We start from the raw sequence: 22,046 nt of genomic DNA on the forward strand, positions 1-22,046 counted from the left end.
TTGCTAAGTGCCAGTGACATGCTTGGTGCTGCACAAAGTGCAAAAAGATTGTCGTTAACCCAAGGAGATTACAACTTGAGGACCTGGTGCTGCAAACTCCTCCATGCAGCCAGCCCCTGTGCCTACACTGAAGCCCACTGAAGTCAGCCAGTATCTTAGGCACTTATATGGTCCCCAAATTAACTCGATACCCTTTTTTGAAGAGATTACAAGTTTGATGGTTAAAGGTCATAGTGCTGACATAATACACTTCTGAAAGGCATTTGACTTGATACTGCATAACATTTTGATTTAAAAACTTGAACAATATAAAATTCACATGGCAGACATTAAATGGATTAAAAGCTGGCTAATTGATAGGTCTCAAAACGTAATTGTAAATGGAGAAATGTCATCAAGAGGGTGCGTTTCTAGTGGGGTTCTGCAGGGATTGGTTCTTGGCCTTGTGCTATTTGACATTTTGCCATTGAGGGTAATTAGCGATCAGAACGATTTACTAAGGAGTGTGGTGGATTCTCTCTCTCTGACAATTTTAAAATCAAGGTTGGATGGTGTTCTAAAAAAATACACTTAAGAATTATTTCTGGGATGTTCTCTGGCCTGTATTATACCGAAGATCAGACTAGATGACAGATAGTGGTTCCTTCTGGCCTTGGAATCTATGAATCTATGCATTGCTATAGTATCTGAGTACCTTCTATGTATTTATCAGCACAACCCCTCTATAAGGGACTATTTTACAGAAGGGAAATTGAGGCACAGAGAGACTAAGGCCAAGATTTTCAGAAATGTTTCATGATACATTGAGTGCCTCAATTTTGGGGTCCTCAACTTGAGACAATTTAAAGAGGCTTGTTTTTCTGAGGGTAGATGCCCAGCATTGAAAGTCAGGTCCCTTTAATGTGCCTTAAGTTGGGCATCCAAAAATTGAAATGCTCCAAATCACTAGTCACTTTTGAAAATCTTAGCCTAAGTGATTTTCCAAAGGTTAAACAGAGCAGGGATTTTAACCCAGCTCTCCCAACCAACTCCTCGGCTATTGCCTGAACCACGGGCCTATCTTTCTTCTCTATGGAATCACCTGCAGGACTGGGATCTAAATGGGAGACACGTGTCTAAATGCACTGATAGAATTAATAAGAAAGTGATTTAGAGAAATGGGGGAGCCTTGTAATGAATAGGTAACCTTCTAGGTCGGGGTCGGCAACTTTTCAGAAGTGCTGTGCCGAGTCTTCATTTATTCACTCTGATTTAAGGTTTCGCGTGCCAGTCATACATTTTAATATTTTTAGAAGATCTCTTTCTATAAGTCTATAATATATAACTAAACTGTTGTTGTACATAAAGTAAATAAGGTTTTTAAAATGTTTAAGAAGCTTCATTTAAAATTAAATTAAAATGCAAAGCCCCCCCGGACTGGTGGCCAGGACCTAGGCAGTGTGAGTGCCACTGAAAATCAGCTTGTGTGCCGTGTTTGGCACGCATGCCATAGGTTGCCTACTCCTGTTCTAGGTGTACTGATCTTCTCCCATCAAAATTATTAGCCACACTTCCATGAAAGCAGAATTAGTTCCTTTCCTTGATTCGTATCAAAAGAGGAAAATACATTATTCTATTTTTGACAGTATAAGTGGGGCAAAGGCCAGTTCTCAAGTGTTATACTGGTTAACAGTTTCTCTCTCTCTCATCCACCTTGAATTTCCTGAATGTTTTTGGTTTTCCGTCTTATGCTTAATGTTGTATTTATACAGGTTTCTTGCATTGACTACATGTAAATATTCATTGTCCAAAATGTCTTCTGGCTATAGATAACTAAAGTCATGTTCTTATTCCTCCTACTTTACAATGGGCATTAGTAAAAACTGGTACTTAGCTTACCACTGGATTTTACTGCAGTCTTACTTAGAATGAGAAATACCTCAAATGGCAGACAGGGTTTAAGTATTAATATGCAGTGATACATATGCAGGTTTTAATGGCACAAACCATAGTTCACCAACATCTTCTTTTACACACATGTGCAATTGCCATTGGATCTGATGTTGCCTGTGTGTATATGGAGAGCAGAATTCGATCCTCTAATGTCACACTTGTAAAGCTGCAAAGAACAGTAGAAAACAGAAAAATAGAAACACCACAGATTGGGGCTGAAGTGGGTTCTGCGTTGAGAGTTGTCAATAGGTTCCTTGTTGCTAAGGAAACTATTTCCTTGGTAGCTGTATGTTTGCCACATCTTGCTAAATTGGTGTCAGAATCTCAGGCAAAGAACAATGCATTGTGCCATCAGAGGAAATAAAATTCCAAATAGGGCTAAATATTTAATAATAATTTAAAATTCTGAACTCAATTAAGAGCTTGATTTAAAAAAAAAAAACCTTTAAACCCTTTTACTTTGGAACAGTGATTCATTGGCTGCCTAATAAAGAATGTGTTAATTAGGTACATTTTTTAGTGCAGAAACATCTTTAAAGCCACATCTAAAACTTTGATAGGCACCCTTGAACAACAGTCGACTTTTTACATGTTGGAAATATGTGTCGATGCACTCATGTGACAGACAACATGGTTTGCGTGAATGAGTATAAGATAGAAAAAGGAAATCCCACCACCATATTCCCCATTAGGATAAAAGACGTGTTATTTCTGCTTGTTGATCTTTCACTATATGTTAATCTACAATGTAGGGAAAACATATTATGAGCAGAGATTTCAGAAAATGTTAGGCATGCAAATGCACGTAACTGCATACCTAGTTTTTGTGCACAATTTCCCAGGTTGGTGTGGGCAAATCAGATGGTTGTGTGCACAAATGACTATTTATGCTCATCTGTATGTACAGCCCCCCCTTTCCAATTAGGCATATGTTTGCAATGCCTTTTTTTTTTTAATCTGGCCCAAGAAAAGGACATTCTGGGACAGATTTTATTTTTAAGGGGGAAAGGTTACAAAACGTGGCTAATTTTCACATGCAAAGGCCATTGAATTTAGCACGTACCTTTACTCTTTTAACTGGAGTGTATATTTCCAAAGCACGAGCCAACCAAATCAGATATGTTTAATTATTAAACAAATCCAATGGATACTACTGAGGAACAAGTTGAAACCTTCATTTTATAGGAGAAGGAGAGAGCTGAAAATGTAAACAAAGGAGTGAGGAATACCGACATCTGTCGTACAGTTATTCTTAGCCATATTCCAATTCTAAAAACACACGTTAATTCAAAATTTGTGCATTCACCTACATTCTGTAATTATTTTGCCTCATCGAGGCTCAGGGTCAACACACCCAGACTATGGCAACCAGCTTTATTGCAGCATTTTCATAGCCTTGTAAAATATAGCGCAAGGGAGGGAGAGTGAATATCTTTGTATTCAAAATAAATACAATTTGGAGTAAGAAAGGACAAAAAAAACCCAAAAAACAAAAACGAAGCTCTTTCAATAGCAATGACCTCTGAATTTTGCACTTGCATAGCCAGGCATTCATATCATTAATAATTATTTACACTGTGGTAGCATCCAACATATGCCACGTTCTTTCTAAATTTAAAGAGGAAACAGCCCCTACCCCCAAGGATTTACAGTTCCATAGCTTCCCAAAACACTTGAAATCTGATATGAAAATGTAAACTTGTATCTACCAGAGCAGCAAACCCAAAGTAAAATGCAGAGCATTAAAGACCAAGTGTAAACCATATAAAAGGTCCACTGCATGGATTTTATAGTCACCACTGGTAGTGGTTCCTTGCAGGTTTTTCCAGAAATTCATGTTTGTTCTAAATCGGAGGTTTCATACTCCTATCAGAAATGTTTTTCCACTCCACAGAATGCTGCACAGTTAGAAGATGCTATAGGTATGTAGCAAAGAGTCCTGTGGCACCTTATAGACTAACAGACGTCTTGGAGCATGAGCTTTCGTGGGTGAATACCCACTTCGTCGGATGCCTGTGGTATTCACCCACGAAAGCTCATGCTCCAAAACGTCTGTTAGTCTATAAGGTGCCACAGGACTCTTTGCTGTTTTTACAGATCCAGCCTAACACAGCTACCCCTCTGATATAAGTATGTAGGAAAAATACAAGGAGGACAGAAATTAACAAGAGGACAACAGGTTCTCAGCATTCATTGCACATGGGTCAACAACGCAAAAGTAATTCATACAGTCATAACGGTACCACTGGGCAATACGTAAGTCAGACATTTCATCTACCATATCTAAGGCTGTGGTGGAAGAACTAATGCACTCTCTATTAATGACTTGGAAAGGAAAAAAAAAACCCTTTTGCAAACATATTGTTAGAACTACATTAAGTCAGTATGTTCAATCTCCCTTATGATTTCTGACATCACTTTAAGTGAGCAGCTATAGAAAAAAAACAACCCTGCTTGAAGACCATAGTCGCAGACTTTGTGTCAGGGAACACATTTGCACAGTGTGTTGAACTATTATATGATATATAATAGCGTTCACTTTAGCTAGACAAGGGGACGAGGCGGGTGGACCAACTTTTGTTGGTGAAAGAGACAAGCGATCAAGCTTACACAGAGCTATTTTTCAGGTTCAATAAAAGATATGCCACCCACCTGCCTCAACTGGTGGGGAAACTTGACGGGACCAGCGGTGGCTCTGGTGGGGCCAGATTTGCTGGCACATCCCCTCCCCCCACTACTTGCTGGGGAGGGGGAGGGAGGTGATATAGTGTCTCTACAGCAGCTGGGGTGGGGTCATGTGTCCCCAGTGGCACTGTTTGAAACAGGTCTGTTGCCTTGGTCCCCACCCCTTCCCTTGCATGCAGGAGGAGAGGCCAGGGGCATGCTGCAGAAGCCTCAGGAATGCACTGCTCCTTGTGTCCTGCTAGGCCTCTCCCCACTTCAGGCTTCTGGTGGGTAGCAGGGAACGGCTTGGTGGCTTCAGCCAGGGATATGGCCTGCAGGTGCCCACTCCAGGAGCAAGGCGGGAGGCGGCAGGAGTCAGGCCCTAGGTCATTAGGATGACAGAGAATTTAGACAGAAGGCAATACAGCAGTTTGATTTTCCCCGAGGTAAAACAGACCTGGAACTTGGCTCGAGTGCAGGTCTCCTTATCGGCCTGCCCAGCAAGCATTCACAGACAGCAGGTTGCCAGTGCCAAAACCTCATTAAAAGTAATTAAAAAAAAAAAGCACCAATGTTTGCTTTCCATTTATTGATGGGAAAGTTTTCACTCCCCAGGCAGGTATAAACAGCACTTTAGGAGGGTCAGTGTAATGCACTGTTATGGAGTAAAGGGCTGTTCCAACAGGGCAGTAAAAAATAAGGGGTCTGTAAGATCCCAGTGCTTTAGGAGAGGTAAAAGACATGGGATTTTGGTGATGGGCCTTGGGCTCATGGGAGAAAGTGAGACCTTGTGGCCTTCACAGGCCAAGGTCAGACCTTGTAGGCCCAGGCCCCCACTTTCATGCACTCTCTGTCCCCCTCACGGTGGCCCTAAGATTCAGAGAGCTGAGTTAAGTTTATATGGTAATGTGTCCTGTAATCCCCACACTGGAACCAATTAAATGCCTGGTATAGGAGAATATGGGTGATGGGTGGGTAGTGCCCCTCTCCTGTACTGAAGTTTACTAAAGATTATGACCCACCACTTAATTCCATGCACGTGTCTGGCCTCATTTCCCCGCTGTGTCCACATCAAATTGCCTCAGCCACCTTGTCTCTCTAATATCCTGGGACCAACATGGCTACAACAACACTGCAGTTCACTGTAGCCACCTTGCTTAGTAAAGTCCAGAAAAGCCCTGGCTGAGATGCAGCAGGTAAAGAACATGCCAAAACATTGGTTAAAATAAGAAGATTCACTTTGTTTTGTTGTTTTAAGGATAGACATGAACATCCACATAAATGACCTGTCCAAGTACCTTCTACAAGAACCAGTTACTACTATCCAGCCAAAGCAGGTACTGCCAACCAGATACTTTCTACGTAAAGAAAACATCCTCAATTATTAGTGCTGGTGGAAACAGGTGTTATTTCTTCTTAAAGTTTGATCCCTCTACTATTTTCACTAAGGTGGGAAAAGAAGGATCCCAAACATAAAGAGAGGAAATAACATGAAAGTTATAGAAGAAGAAGAAGAAGAAGAAGAGAGAGAGAGAGTGTGAGTGTGAGTGTGAGTGTGAGTGTTTTTTTTTTAACCTGGGAAGAAGGAATCAAGGAACAGAAAATGGCATGTGATTTCTAGTGCAGATGAAGTGAAGAACAAACAGCTGCTTCAGCTTATATTTGTATTGACTACACTTACAGTTTGTTCTTAAATGTTCAAGAGACCAAATACCTGAACTTAGTCAAATTTATTCTCTGAAGACAAAGCAGTACACTATGAAAAGGAGACATACACATACCTTCCTGCTGGGAAGCATATTCTCACAGCATGTTCACCTTGCACAGAAGGTGTGCTTGCAAGGTATGCATTTCAGCTAGGAGCATTTATAGCATAATTCTACAAGTTACAGAACTCTTTGCACATCACTGAAATCCAGCACCAGTTCATAACAGTTCCTTAACTTGTTGTTTTGTTCTGTACTTTTCTTATCTCTGTTTTGGATGCTACATTCCAAACCATTTAGGCATAGAAGTACATCCAAACCTGAGCTAGGACATACCATTCATGTATCTTGGCTTATGCATTTTCTAATGCCAAAGCCGACTTCAACTATGTAATGTGCTGAGGGATACTATATATATATATATATATATATATATATATATATATACACACACATTATAGCACACAGTGCATATCATACCCATTAATGTTGTGCATACTATGCCTAACATTTATGTATTGGTAAACAAAATGCAAACACACACACACACATACACATTATACACACACACACACATTATACACACACACGCAGTGCATATCATACCCATTAATGTTGTGCATACTATGCCTAACATTTATGTATTGGTAAACAAAATGCATTGGCAAACAAGTTTTTATGCAACTAGCCAGCAAGACGTCCTGTTTGCTAGGAAGTCTTTTATTGAACTGAGGAGAGGTTTGGGAGGTGAATTTCTGAGAAACAGGCAGAGACAGATTTTACCATATGTAAAAAGTTTCTCATATCACCGATGAGAGGAAGAGCTAAGTAAGCTGAAAAATGAATATTGCTAACATATCAGGACCAAGTCAGAACACTCTCTAAACACTTCTTTCCACTATTCTAACCTGTTGGAACTGTCATGACAAGATAGTTATAGTTCTGATTGTGGTAGAACCAAGTTAGAATTCACCACGCAGCATGTAGCCTGCACACTCATTCCAACATACCTGAAACAAGGAAGCAACATACCAGAGAAATCAAGTGGCAGGTACAAGAAAAGATATTGAGGTCATGGCCTGGTTTGGCGCTTTTTTTTTTAAACTGCTCTTTCAAAACAGTGAAGAACCTCAAATTCCTTTCTAAAAATATTATATTTAAATTAGTTCTAACTGTTTTCCTACCAGGTCTGCATGTTTTTTGTTCTGATAAGTTAAGGAAGAGTTCACAGCCATTCTGGTTGGATAAACATGGTCTTGAATTGGTAATACTAAAAAGGTATTATCCAGAAGTATAGAGATGGAATGAGGGGGTTCATAGTGGAGCTAGTTTGCAGTTGTCTTAGGAGCAGAGAAGTTCTGGTTTGTTTTAGAGTAGCAGCCATGTAAATTTGTTAGTCTTTAAGGTGCCACAAGTATTCCTGTTTTTTTTGGTTTGTTTTAGTTAAATTCAAAGTTGGTGCGCTTAGTTTTCAACTGTTTCTGGTTAGTTCCTATTCCTGGCATTTTTGTGGACCTTATATTCAACTTGAGTTGTTTCATGGCAGCAAGTATATCCTGGCTCTCTATTGCTAATTTGATTAAAGATATGTATAGTCTGCTATTTCACACTGGAGCTCAGAAACACTATAGAGATAAGGGAAACAAAAAGTGTATCAGAGGACTTTAATGGGGACATCAAGGTTAATATCTAGCTGTGCTCTTACTCTCTTGCTTTGTACTTCAGAAAAGATCATTTATTGGATGGGACCCAAGTTTGATGTTTAATTAGCAAGGTACCCTTAGCAGCACAGCTCTGCATAGCCTGTCATCTAGAGAGCTAGTAGACAGAGTGTCTGTGAAATTCCTCAGCTGGGACCTGAAGCAAAGGTTACTTTATGATCAGCAAAGTCAAGAATACCACGGCACAAGGCTGAGATGATAGAACCTGACAAAAATGACCTTACTCTAGGCCAGCAAAAAGGTAAAAAAACCTAATTGAACCATTCATTCTGGAATAGGGATATTCAGCCATCACAAAACCAAACTACACTGAAGATCAGAGAATCTGATTCCTGGCACAGTTTCCTCTGACAAATTAAGACAGGAGTCACTCTGTTTCCTATAGGGTTTGGGATTATAGGGCCGTAGGAAGCTTCTTACAACTTCAAAACAATAACACTAAAGGCAGTTGGCCAGAGAAGCAGAATTTCACATTGGTGTTTTGGTATCGTTGGCAGCCGGGCTGGATTATTGACACCGCTGCTCCTGTAGCTGCCTGCAGAGCTGCAGCCAGCATCTCTAGTATTTGTCACTGTCACTTCACAAGTGCTCGGCATTGTTCAGGAAATTGTATGTGTAAAGCAAAACTGCCTGCGACCAACTTCGACAAGGGAGCAGGGATGTGAAGGTGCTTGAAACTGAAACAGAGGTTTTATGTGTCCTATTATGTGCCCTAGCAAGAGTCATAAATAACTGTGACAAGTTTTTTTTTGTTACATGTGAAAGTCCTTGACTGTGCCTCCTGTTTTAGCTCCCCTCTCTCCCTCTGTCATGCACTAGAGCTGCCAAGCTGCATGATGATAGATGGCACTATGCAGCAAATGACAGCCGGATAGATTTTTTAGTTTGTGCTTTAGAGAGAATCAGATATGCTGTATAAAGCAATAAAAAAAGCACACTCACAAGGTGGGTTAAAAATAGCTAGCACAGCAGTAGCTGACTTTGTTGTTTATCAAAAGTTAAATCTCTACATGTAAAGTCCAGGTGATGTGTTAATTTTTCAGACACTGAGGTGTGACTAGAGACTAGAAACCCTAAGAGGAAGAAAATCATGGATTTGTTTCCATATTGTAAAGGGAGGGGAAACACATCAATAAAAAACCTGGAAGCAAACACTCCTGAATAATAAGTGTTCCAAACTGAAATAGGCCCCATCTTTATAACGTTACAAAGGAAATCTTGGGTCCAAACTGGGGATGTTTGAAAATCTGGATCTGAACGCAAACGTTGAAGAACAAGCCCCTTCTCTATATAGTACAACTTGTTTACAAAATCTAAAGGTTAAAGAAGGATGCGCTTGTGTTTAAAGTGTACGACTATGACCCAGCTGAGATATAGACTTCCTCTGACCTTGGGTGAGTCATTGAACCGTTCCTTGCCTCAGTTTCTTCCCCTATAAAAGTGGAAATAATAAGAATTATCTAACAAAGACCAGTGAAATCAAGGGGAGGGAGTCCTTCCAATGGGCTCTGGATTAGGCCCTTTGAGATCCATATGGCATAACAAGCATGATTAGTATGATTTTTTTATTTGCATCTTTTATAGATTAACGCTAGGAAAACACATTTACCAAAACATTAGGAGACTGATTTTAATCTCACTTATGCCGATATAAATATGTAACTAATTCAGTGACATCCATAGAGATTCATTAATGTAAAATTAGTGCAAGTGAACAGAGATTCACTTATGCAAGAGTGTGCACAGAATGGGTATACACGTGAATATAAATGGTCATATGCAATTACTGCAGCTGCACACAAGCTGGATAACTGTGCAAATGCACTTAATTTACACGCGGGGACGGAAACATGGTAACTGCACATAGTGATCCCACAGTAGATTTTCCACACACCAAATATTTTGGAATATCATCCTTAGGCCCCATATTGCCCACGGAAGAAATTGGATGCATTTGTGAACTCTCCATTTAAATCATCAGTGTTCAAGCTCGGAAGTTGTTCTGCCCTTCTTTCCACTGGATTTTAACTTTACTTGCTTTCCTCTGTGCTTTCTATTGATCTGGATGCCATGTAACAAATGGCCTGGTTTCCCAACCACCTTGGAAATGTCATGTAGGAGTCAACAAAAATACTTACTGTATGTTTTATAAAGAATTACAGCTGGCTGTGAATTACTCTGGCTTTCATCTCTGTAAACCTGGTCTGGTTGCCTACTGTATCGATGGATGAGCAGAAGTACCAGAAAATGATTCAATGAGCCAGTGAGTTTCCCAGTTCATGGACATGACAGCCTGAGACGTACTTATTCACTCTGCTTCTGTCTCCTCAGACACTGTACTTGAAGCAGCTATGTAATTTAAGAGTGCTCAGTATATCAGATCTCAACTACTTTCCCGCCCCCCCCCCCTTGATTTCTGATGAATCATGGTAGGAAAACTGCAGCTTTAACGCTGGAGGATGTGACATAATGCAAAGCAGCACAAGAGGTTTATTAAAAAAAATATGTCTGTCAGGCTTTATACTACTAGAAAGGGATAATTTGAATTTTATGCCCATAATTCAAATTTGGGGATAATTCAACACCCAAACAGATACATTTCTAGCTGTATGTAGTCACACGATGTAATATTGGGGGTTGTTTATTACTTACTGGCATGTTGTTATAGCATCATCTCCCCATACTATGCTTAGGGGACAGTTTACATTTCCATAATAAAATCAGTTTTCTATAGGTTTATAATTCAATCAGTTTGCATTTCATCCAGCTGTAACTTGGCATGTGAATTTTTAGCTTGGATACAATTGTTTTGACTAAAAGATTACTTTAAAAGCAATAAAGTAAAACAGCTCAAAGAGAGGGGGTTTTTAAAGTAATTTTGTGTACTCCTCCCTACACACCTGCTCTTATCTAACTAAAAATGGCTTAATTTTTTAGGAACCTTGTGGATAGTATAGACCCTGATGCCAGATGGGTGTATGCCTATTTACACCTGCTGAGGATCTGTCCTTATTGTTTTTAGGTATTAAGAAGCAAAGTAAAGTAAGATATTTTCAGACTGAATGGCAGCTATTGTTTATGTAAGAAAACAACAAGAATACATAGCTCTTACGTCCATAAGATAAAAGGCCTATCTACCTTAGGTATTTTTGTGATGCCCATCACTGTAATCTATAATTACTATTGACATTATGTATTATTTGTGTAGTGCCAGCAAGGGTCTCACAGTGCTTCGTAAATACTAATTCATTAAGGGCCTGAACTACAATCCATTGAAAGACTCTCATTGACTTCAGCAGATCTTGGATCAGGCTTAGCCTTTCTGGGGGATAGCTAAGTATTACATATTATACAGAATGAAAAAACAAAGGACTGACCGGTGATTTACCAATGGCAAGTGCCTGAGACTTGGGTGCCAGAGCCAGCCCTTCCTACCTAGACAGTGCAGCCTCCCATATACATCCACTGCCTTTTTACCTGCACCATTAGAGTCCTTCACTAGTATGTTATGACACCCACGTTGAACCTTTCCAATGGTCAGAAATATTCAGTTACCTTTTTATTTCCTCACTACTTTTCATTACGTCAAGATTCCTGGTTCAGGCTGGGAACAGAAGAAAATACCCAAGAGAACTGATTTTATGCCATTTCCAACCAAACAGACAAGGTGGGTGAATAGTTCAGCTCAGCATGGAAACTTCTCCCAATCTCAGTTCAAAACTATGGATGATCTCCTGTCACCAGCTGAAATACATAAAACATAACAACATAAATAATAATAAAATAATAATAATAATGTCCAAAGAACCACTGGAACAGAAAATAACATGAGTGTAAGGACATTATTCCTCTGCACTGAGATCTTTTGTGTCTGCTTCTAAGGAGCAATTACAATGTTAATTGGAAAAAAGTCACAGGGGAACCCCCCCAAAAAAGAACCTCCATACCTTTCTCACTAAGCTAAGAGTCTATTAGTTACCAGTGTAACCATGTAGCTTGCCTCTTAAAAGCTTGAAGGCCTGGGGCTAGCCAACCCTGAGGAGCCACACCTGAGTCGGATCAGATGAGTCCACTATCAAGAGCAGCAAGAAGTGGGAAAGGCTGCTGCAGGAAAAATCCTGACCTCAGGGGAGTCTGGAGGCCAAAGCCCAATGAGGCTCTTGTAGGAAACCCTAACTGGGTTTGGGCCTGGAGGTCAGAGCCAAAAGGCTAAGCTCCAGGAAGGAAGACTGGCTGAGAGAACAGACTGGGACAGTTGTGATGTTAGAGCTAAGGATGAATGTTTGTCTTATGGTAACGGGCTCTATTTTGGGATCCTGAGGATTATTTTGAATGGTTTCTGTCAAACGAGCCACAGTCGGGGGTGGTGGGGTGATGGTGGTAGCACACAGGAAATCCTGTGTGAAGTTCTTAGGGGGCTCAGAAGAGGGGGAAACAGAGGCAGGGTGCTGCAGGGTGACTTTTGGCCAGGAGGGGGTGCTCAGGAGGCAGCTGACCCCATTACAACCAGGAACATTAAAAAACAAAGAACATGTTGTTTGTGATTTATTCAAACAGTCTAGTCAGACCTTTCTTATTTGTTTCTAGTTAGTTCAGTCAGCGTCTTTGCCCCACAAACCTGGATTTTTTTCCATTTGTGTTATTTCATTTTGAAATTTTAATTTATTTATTTAATGAGCAATCATTAGCATTGCTCTGACTCCTTTAACGCGGGAGGCCCACAGGGTGATATATGGGTGGAATGGCAGTCTTAGCCCCTGAATATCCTGGATTTTACCAGTTTTTATTAGGCCAGCAGCAGCACTCTAAATTGTGCCCGCTGTCTAGAATATCAAGAGGCCAATGATACCTGCATCCAATGATACCTGAAATATGGCGGGGGGGGGGGGGGTGATGCAGGTGTGTCCTCTTTTCACTGGTCATGCCACCACACAAGAATTCTCCCCATGAGGGAATCCCAGCTAGCCAGTTAAATTGGCTTCATGGTCTCTTTGTGCTCCTGGAAAGGAACAAAGGTTCCATAAAAGGGCTGAGAATCTGGCTGCAGGTTTGGAACCTAGATTTAAAACCAGATTTAAAACTAATGTTTTAATTAGTACAGCTGATAACTGTTGGAGCACAGGGAGGAGGAGTGTAGTATGCACATCTGGCCTGTCCAAAAAAGAAGGCATTTGCTGGTAATTTCCGGCAATTATCCTTCCATGCCAAAAGAAACCACCTCTTTGAGAAGAGCTTTGTGTCCAGCAGTGATTTAGAAACTGCAATGAACAAGTACAAGAAACTTAATATGATGCAAAATGAAACGGTTACAAAGGAGCCAAGATTCTAATGTGACAATATGGAGCTGTTTCAAATGAGCAAATAATAAAACAGCAGCAGCAGCAAATGACCTAGCTGATGTTGGCACACGCTGATGCCAGTATGAAATGAAAAACCTGTCGGCCTAAAATGTCAGCCGCCTAATATTGCCCAGTGATCTGCTTCGTATGCAGAGAGGTGGTGGCATTCAGCGGCTATGGTATGGATGGGAGCGAGGAGACCTGTGCTCCTGACTGCCACAAACTCTGTGTGGCCACATCACTTATTACCATATTTCAAAAGGCAAAAATTGCACTTGCATTTTAATGGCTGAGATTCAACCGCGGGCATCAACCTGACTAGTTGAGCCTCTCACTATGTGTCCAGGTCTGGTACTTTAGGAGCCAAGACCCAGATTTGTGACCAGTATTCATTTTCCAGGTGCAAAAATGCACATTTTGTAGGTGCATGACCTGCTCATAGAAAGGGACACCAAATCTTTTTAAAACTTAACCTCTGGGTGCCTCAGTTGTCCTATAAGGAGAATTATCCCTAACAAGCAGACTGTTCCTGACATTGCAAGAGGTGTAAAGGGAATTGGAGAGGGAAGAGAGCAAAAGAAGCTCTCCCTTTATCCCTGGCTACTGCCCCTCCTTTTCCCGCTCACCACAGAAGAACCATATATAAGTGGGGTGAGGAAGAGTTAGAGCCGGGCATGGCTTTACCCTGCCCCCACCATGTAGGGCTCACAGAACTGGCCAGCCACAGAGGGCAATGCATGCTGCAACCTACTAAGAAGGCATCACCACAAGTACACTCTCCCTGTGCACCACAGTGTTCCAGGAGGCTTCTTTTGGAACCCTGAAATCTCCAATCGCCATTATAGGCACAGCTTGGGCACTACATTTACAAAGCACTTTGAGATCTACAGATGAGGAAAATAGAACATGTGCAAAGTATGAGTCATTACCATCTATGCTGAGAGATAGCAATTCACATCAGTATATCTTTAGTTACCTATACCTATTTTTTTTATGTTATGGAGGTACTAGAAAGGACCCTGTAAAGTCATTGAGTCCAGCCTTCTGCCTTCACTAGCAGGACCAAGTACTGATTTTTGCCCCAGATCCCTAAGTGGCCCCCTTAAGGATTGAACTCACAACCCTGGGTTTAGCAGCCCAATGCTCAAACCACTGAGCTATCCCTCCCCCCTACAGCCAACTTTGTAGTTTTTATCAGTTAAGGTAGTACGACTATAATGATACATTCCCAAGAGTCAGTACAACTATTAAAACCGTTGAACCAAATTTTCTGTTGGTGTAACTTCATTGAAATTGAAGGAATTACATCATCAGAGATTTTAATCCATTAAATTAAAACTGGATTAACATAGTATTATGGCACCATCTCCATCTCTGACTGTAATCAGGGCAAATTTTTCAGAAGACAGGCTTCCCTTTTTGTGAGGATTGTCCGGACTTGCAAAATTTGCACCCACATATTTGCACTTGCAGTTGAGTTGAGGGCACAAACCAGGGTACTTATACCTCTAGCTATCTGATTGCAGGTGCTACTCAGATAGTTAAAGGCACGTGTCCACCTGTAATTTATTTTGGGGAATCAGAATTGCGGGCACCAGTTTTATAGGCACAAATTGTTCCTGAAAAGAAAAAAAAAGAATCCCTCAACATCAAATGCATGTTCTGGGCCAACTCATTCAAAGAGTCAATGGAACTATGCAAATGTACATCAGCAGAGAATTTGGGCCCCGCAGTTTTGTCTGAAGTTTGAATGCTTTAACTGTGCCTAATTTATCTTTGGTGTAAGTGGGTGTAACTTCCACTAGTACCAGTGAAGTTGTAATCCACTACTCAAGGGCTGAATTTGTCCCTATAAATATGAATCTTCTCCCCAACCTGAAATCCACACCAAACTCACCAATAAAATAATTGTCCTTTCTATTTGTCTTTGTTCGAAACAGGAGTAACTTATGAAACATAGTGAAAACTAAAATAAAATCCTTGTTAGACAATCTCCCATTATAAGAGACTACTCCAAAGCATCCCTAAATATACGGAGATTCTGATCTCAGTTTACTAATATTAATATGAAGCAAATCTCTAATTTCATGGAGTTACTCCAGTTTCATGTCCGTGTAAATGGAATCAGAACCTGGCCTGATGAGTATAGTTCTACTCTACCATTATTAGAAGACCGTCTCTCTTAAGTAAAAGATTTTTTTCAGTGCCTAGCATGACTGCTTATGTTAGGTTGCATTTTCTATATACGCACAAAAACCAAAACTACGCAAAGCAAAAAACACCACAATATGAAAAAACCCTGGTGAAAATAACACAAGCAAAAATATGTATTTAACTCTTCCACGTATACACAAAGTTGCTAGGATACAAGCCAGTGCTTTGCAAACTGGCAGTACAATTACATTTACAAAGAAACTGACAAGGATTGACCTTTGTCTACTCTTTCCTGTCTGCCTTTTACCAGGCATGGAAAAGCCTGGTGGCTTGACAGACAGATTTGATGGGCACATTTCCAGACAGTGTGCTGTCTGGATGGGTGAAGTAGTTGTGCTTTGTGAATCTGCTAAGAACTAAGGAAGCTTTTAAAAAGTGCCTCAGCCATCAGGGCTTAGCTCTTGTAATAATGAAAGGCAGTTTTTTTTATAGCCAGGCTTATATAACATTTGGACACACAGAATTTCTTCTGCATTTTAACAACGAAATATTTCTAGTGAATGCCAAATTGAAATGATACATCAACATATAATTGGATTTCTTTCTAATTAGTACACACATGAAAAATGACCCACATTTGCAAAAGCGTGCGTGCAAAACAGCGAGCGTTTCTGGCAAGCCCAGAACTGTACACAGGCAATGCTCAATGCACTCTCAGAAGTCAGTGTCGTTGTATATGCATGTACCTATATTTGCACAATATTCCAACTTCAACACAGGCACTGCAAAGGACATGCAAACAACATGCATGCCATTTAGTGTAAACCACTGTGGAAATGTGTGCCATTTTCTATACATTTTAATAAGTGCAACTTTCAATGGCAGTGACACAAAAACAATTACTTCTGGGAATTGTTTTATGTATGTGCATTTGAAACTACATGGACATTAAAAACAAGTCTGTCGAATTAAAGGTTGTGCAATTAATTAAGTGCAAATTCTGTAAAACTGGACCAAGGAGAAAATTCATCAACTGTATGAAATATGACCTATCTTGTCCAAAAGACAAATATGTTTAAACAAAAAATATGAAAATTGATGACAAAATTACTGGTTGCAAAATGCACACAGAGCAAATTTGAGGCAGCAGTACTTTGATTCAGCATGGTAGGTTCACCCTTACAGAATTCATGATTCATTATCTCCACTGTCTTGTACAACTTTTGCTAGTTAATCTCTACAGTAGTCTCCTGTACCTTTGATAGTAAAAGTTCTCCAAAAAAGTAATCTATAGCTGTATATTGAAGATTTACTGCACATACCAGAAGTCCGATTAAATTTAATATAAATTGGAGATGGGTGCATTTTCTCAGGCACCTCAACTCTTCGCTTCTGCTGCTGTTACTTTCAATCAATCATTTCCTTCTCTTGTGCATACTGATACACTCAGTCTGAAATCCTTTGTGCAAGAGGGCTTAAGTTGGACTTAAGTGGTACACATGCCTTGTGGTGGCCCTCTACACAAAGATGGATTTTCTCCTCTCTGCAGTCAGTATATACATTATGAACATACATGATGGGCATTAAGTCCCAATTCTACAGCCAGGCTGAGTCTTAGCCTCCTTTTTACAGGGGTGATTTATACCTGTAAAACTCGCATTTCTAACTTTGGGTTCCCAAAATGAATTGCACCACCAATCTATTTTAAAGGCACATGCACTCAGATTTGCTCCTGCAACTCAAATGCACGTATAAAATTGCAGGTGCATGCAAGTTTTGCGGGGGTAAATTGTATTTGCAAAAGGTGAGGACAGCCATTTGAAGAATGGGCCTGATTGTACTTCATTGTAGTCAAAGGAGATTTTGCAGTTGACTTGAGGAGAGGAGGGGAGGAAGGAGCAGGATCTAAAAGAAGTGCATAACTTTAAAGCACATGAATAATCCCATTGCATTCAGTGCGCATGAGCGGTCTCACTTTACTTCAATGGCTTACAGTTATGCATGTGCTTAAAATTTTGCTGGATTGGGCCCCAAGTGTCCTTGCATTGTAATTTCATTCAAATGTTTACATGCATGAAGGACATGTAAAATCTTTGCAATTCCTAAAGAATGCACATTGTGTCTGTCAGAAGATACAACTTCAGCAAACCTTTTTGTGAGGTGTGCATGCGTAATGTACACCAGACATATTGTATTACATGTGCTTGATCTTATAAACAGGTATAAGGCTTCACAAATCAGAATCAAACTGTAAAGTGGATGGTAAAGAGGAGGCGGACTGGAGGGAACACTAGGAATACAGCCTGTTATTTTCATATTAAAATATAATGGTGCCATTAAAGTTAAAACCACTGTTAAACTTGATTGAGTAAATTAGTTAATTAACCATAACATTTAATGCATTCCTCCAAGGCATGCCGCAATTCCTCAAGATGCATATATTTTACAGAGTCTCAGTTGTACATTATCCTAACTGTGCATTGTAGTATGATTATACTCATCTCTGAGTGACTTATTATGAGCTCACTTATAAAAGAAGAAATGGAAGGTTGTAGTATTGTTTTGACTTTGGGGTAGATGAAAAATTAGTGGGAAAGGATTCAGACACTTGTTTCCTTGCTGCCAAGAAAGCTCTGTTGTTGTTTTTTTTAAATATAAACTTTAACACAGTCTCTCTCTCTCTTCCACCCCCCTTTTCATTTCTCTAAAATAGCCATATCTGCTACATTTGATAAACAACATTCAGGTTTGCTTGCTTCTTGACATGAAGACATCATCCTGTTAAGAGCATTTTGCATACGACAGCAATTATACTCTTACATTTTATATAACACCTGTTCTCACAGGGTATCCCAAAGTGTTATATTATTATACAGATTGTGAAACAGATTTTCTGACACATTAGACGTGCACTTGGACACCTAAATCAAGTGCACAAGTACCACAATTACACATACAAAATGTTAAATAGTGCATGCAAATGACTGTTTACTGTCATTTTTGCAAGCCATTACCTGATATCCAGTTGTCATGTGCTAATGATGTATGCCCCAGCATGCCTGGCATGTTTGAAAATCTAGCCATACTATTAATATATGTAGATAAATTTTATTAATAAAAAAACAAAAGCTATATTGAGTGACAATTAAGATTTCATCAAGATAAGCCTCTGTCACCCAAAGTGTCAAAAGCATAAAAATCACAAATGAAGCAAGAAGTCTTCTACATTCTTTGCCACCTGCAGATATCACACTCCAAAACTCCATGAGGCTTTGGCTGCCATCTCCAACATATACCATAAAGCAATAGATCTCCAGCTTTATCAGATTCTATCACAAAACCTTAATGGCAACTTCATAACATTTTTGTATCAATATATCTGACCATCACACATTCTAAGGTCTGGGAAGTTAATTTGCTTTAACATTACTGAAGTCACCACAAAACCAAAACCCAACAAACATTTGGTTTTGGATTTTTAAATCGTTCCCCTCCCCCCGCTTTTTTTCCCTTCCCCATTTTTGTTTCCTTTTCTTTCCCATTTGCTCCCATATTTTTGAATCTTTTCCAGAGGCAACATTGAGATACCATTTTCTGTTTAAAACTGCTTAAGGTTAAAAATGTCCTATCAGCTCTAAAATGGGTTAAGGCAGGGGTTGGCAACCTTTCAGAATGGTGTGCCGAGTCTTCTTTTATTCACTCTAATTTAAGGTTTTGCGTGACAGTAATCAATTTTAATGTTTTTAGAAGGTCTCTTTCTATAAGTCTATAACATAGAACTAAACTATTGTTGTATGTAAAGTAAATAAGGTTTAAAAATGTTTAAGAAGCTTCATTTAACATTAAATTAAAATTCAGAGCCACCCCCAGACCAGTGGTCAGGACCCAGGCAGTGAGAGTGCTACTGAAAATCAGCTCGCGTGCCGCCTTCGGCATGCATGCCATAGGGTGCCTAGCCCTGGGTTAAGGCAATTGAATTCTTGCTGTCCAGTTATAGCAAAGCAGATCACATTGCCTAGGTAAAGCACGGATTCTAGTTCAATCAGTGTGTACATAACAGGTGCAATGAGCAGCACTAATGTTAATTGTAAAACTAAACAAACCTAACAAGAAAATTCTGAATAAAGGATTTATTAGCTCTCAATTCATGCTATCCTGTTCTGGAATCAGACCTTAAAGCAGGGATTGGCAATCTTTGGTACGCGGCTCGCCAAGGTAAGCACCCTGGCGGGCTAGGCTGGTTTGTTTATCTGCCGTGTCTGCAGGCTCGGCCTATCACGGCTCCCACTGGCCGTGGTTCACCGCTCCGGGCCGATGGGGGCTGCAGGAAGCGGCGCAGGCCGAGGGATGTGCTGGCTGCAGCCTCCATTGTCCTGGAGCGGGAAACCATGGCCAGTGGGAGCTGCAATCGGCCGAACCTGCGGATGCGGCAGGTAAACAAACCAGCCTGGCCTGCCAGGGTGCTTACCCTGGTGAGCCGCATGCCAAAGTTTGCCGATTCCTGCCTTAAAGTATAGTTTCATAAAAGGATATATGGGGCAGTACTTTAAAAAAGGCAGCCTTCTTTTTGTGGGCTCATTTGCACCCATATGTTTGCACCTGCAACTGAATTACAGGACAGCTCTGGGTACTTGGACCTCCAACTTTGTGATTACAAGTGTAAATTATATGGTTAGATGTCTAAATGCTCTGATTTGCACCTGTAATTCATTTTGCATGTACAAAACTGCAGGTGCAATTTTTGCAGGTGTAAGTTGCACCAAAAACACGTGAGGTTGGGTCAGCCCCTTAGGAAACTTATCCCAGAGAGAAAGCTTCCCTTAGGACACTGTAAACACATTATCCTTTCCCTCTCTATCTCACTGATTTTCTTTTTGTGCAAAATTAAAAATATCCTGTTCATTTAGGAAATCAGGAAGTGCCTTATCCTTGCCAATGAGTGATGCTAACAGTCAAGAATGCTGTGACCTAGTTGCTAGAAACTAAGCAACAGTCAGGTTTGTTTCCACCGCTGAAGTTATCACTCTGTGCCAAATACGTCTTTCCACGAAAGATTCTTTTTAGCATACATCACAAAGAAGTTGCTCACTATAGCAGCCGTTGACATACTTAAGATTCACCGTTTCAATAGAAAACACACATGCAGAGATCATCTTCAAATAAAGGAGACAAGAATGTAATCACAAGAAAAAAGATGGAGGAGGGGAAAAAAACAAAAAACAAAAAAACCTCAAACTCCTCCACAAACCCAAAACACATGTAAAACCCCCAAACACATAAGTCTGGTTTTCTGAAGCCAGAGAGAATTTAAAAAGGAATGATCAAAATTTCCAAAACACAACTTCAGAAGATGACTATGTAAATCTTGCCTGCGCATCTTTCTGCATGCAGAAAGGGCATTTATTTATGCAATTTAGATAACGATATTTCTACTTACCAACGTAATTAGTTTCTGTAGCTGCCTGAGTATGTAAATATACATTTTTTTATTGGGGAAACCAGTAGGAATGGAAAATTTTCAGGCATAATTTTGGAGGTTGGTTTGAAAACTTGCCCCATGTTATCATAATGGTAGCAGAGTTAAATGATTGTGACAACATGGCCTAGAATGTTACTTATGCAAACTGACTCCAATGACTTTATTCACAAGGCGGTGGACTGAGGCCATGTCTACACTACCAAGTTAAGTCGATTTTATGTAAGTCGACATTGAGTCTCCAATTTAAGCAAGTCAATCTTGCGTGTCCCCACTATGCTCATTGTGTCGGTGGAGCGCATCCCCACTAGCAGGGCTTGCATTGACACACAAAGCGCTGCACTCTGGGTCGCTATCCCACAGTGCATGTAGCTGAGTGGAATTTTGGGATGGGCTTGCAATGCCTTATGGGGCCGAAACATTTGCACAGGTGGTTAAGGGAACATGGCGTTAGCTTCCCAGGATGCACCTACCTCCCCCTCCCTACCTCCCCGTAATCGATGACAAACAAACCAAGTCTTTTTTGTAAGCCTGGGTTACCCATGCAGATGCCATAGCATGGTAAGCATGGACCCTGCTCAGCTGTGCACTGTTGTTGTGAGCACTACAACCCCTCACGCCTTATCCTACAGTATTTGCTCAGCCAATACAGGAGCTGCTGCATGGAACTATGTGATGCCCCGCAAGCAGCCCTGCTGGAAGCCATGGAGCGGAACAACTTGCAGTTGCTGGTGACAGTCACGCATCACCTGGACACGGTTCAGCGCCTCTTCTGGGCCTGGGAAACCAGCACTGACTGGTGAGACAACATCATTATGCAGCTATGGGATGATGAACAGTGACTGCAGAACTTTCGAATGCCCAAGGCCACTTTCCAGGGACTGTGTGAAGAGCTTTCCCCAGCCCTGAAGGGCAGCAATACTAAAATGAGAGCTGCTCTGACGGTGGAGAAGCGAGTGGCAATAGCTCTGTGGTGCTCCATACTATCTGTGAAACAAAAGGAGAAAAGTTTCCGGTGGGGTGGCCAGGCAGACACCAGGGCAATAAGAAGAGC

At 40.6% G+C, this 22,046-nt stretch overlaps 1 long non-coding RNA gene across 2 annotated transcripts in view; it reads right to left on the bottom strand.

Annotated features, from left to right (window-relative positions):
- The window catches only part of LOC120379768, a 137,889-nt gene that overhangs the window by 61,559 nt on the left and 54,284 nt on the right, over positions 1-22,046 (bottom strand). For both annotated transcript variants that reach the window (XR_005587576.1, XR_005587575.1), the window contains one exon: positions 11,579-11,767. This is a non-coding gene — a long non-coding RNA (uncharacterized LOC120379768). The remainder of the gene's footprint in view (positions 1-11,578; positions 11,768-22,046) is intronic.

The sequence above is a fragment of the Mauremys reevesii genome, linkage group 13 (assembly GCF_016161935.1).
Source record: "Mauremys reevesii isolate NIE-2019 linkage group 13, ASM1616193v1, whole genome shotgun sequence".
Classification (NCBI taxonomy): domain Eukaryota; kingdom Metazoa; phylum Chordata; order Testudines; family Geoemydidae; genus Mauremys; species Mauremys reevesii.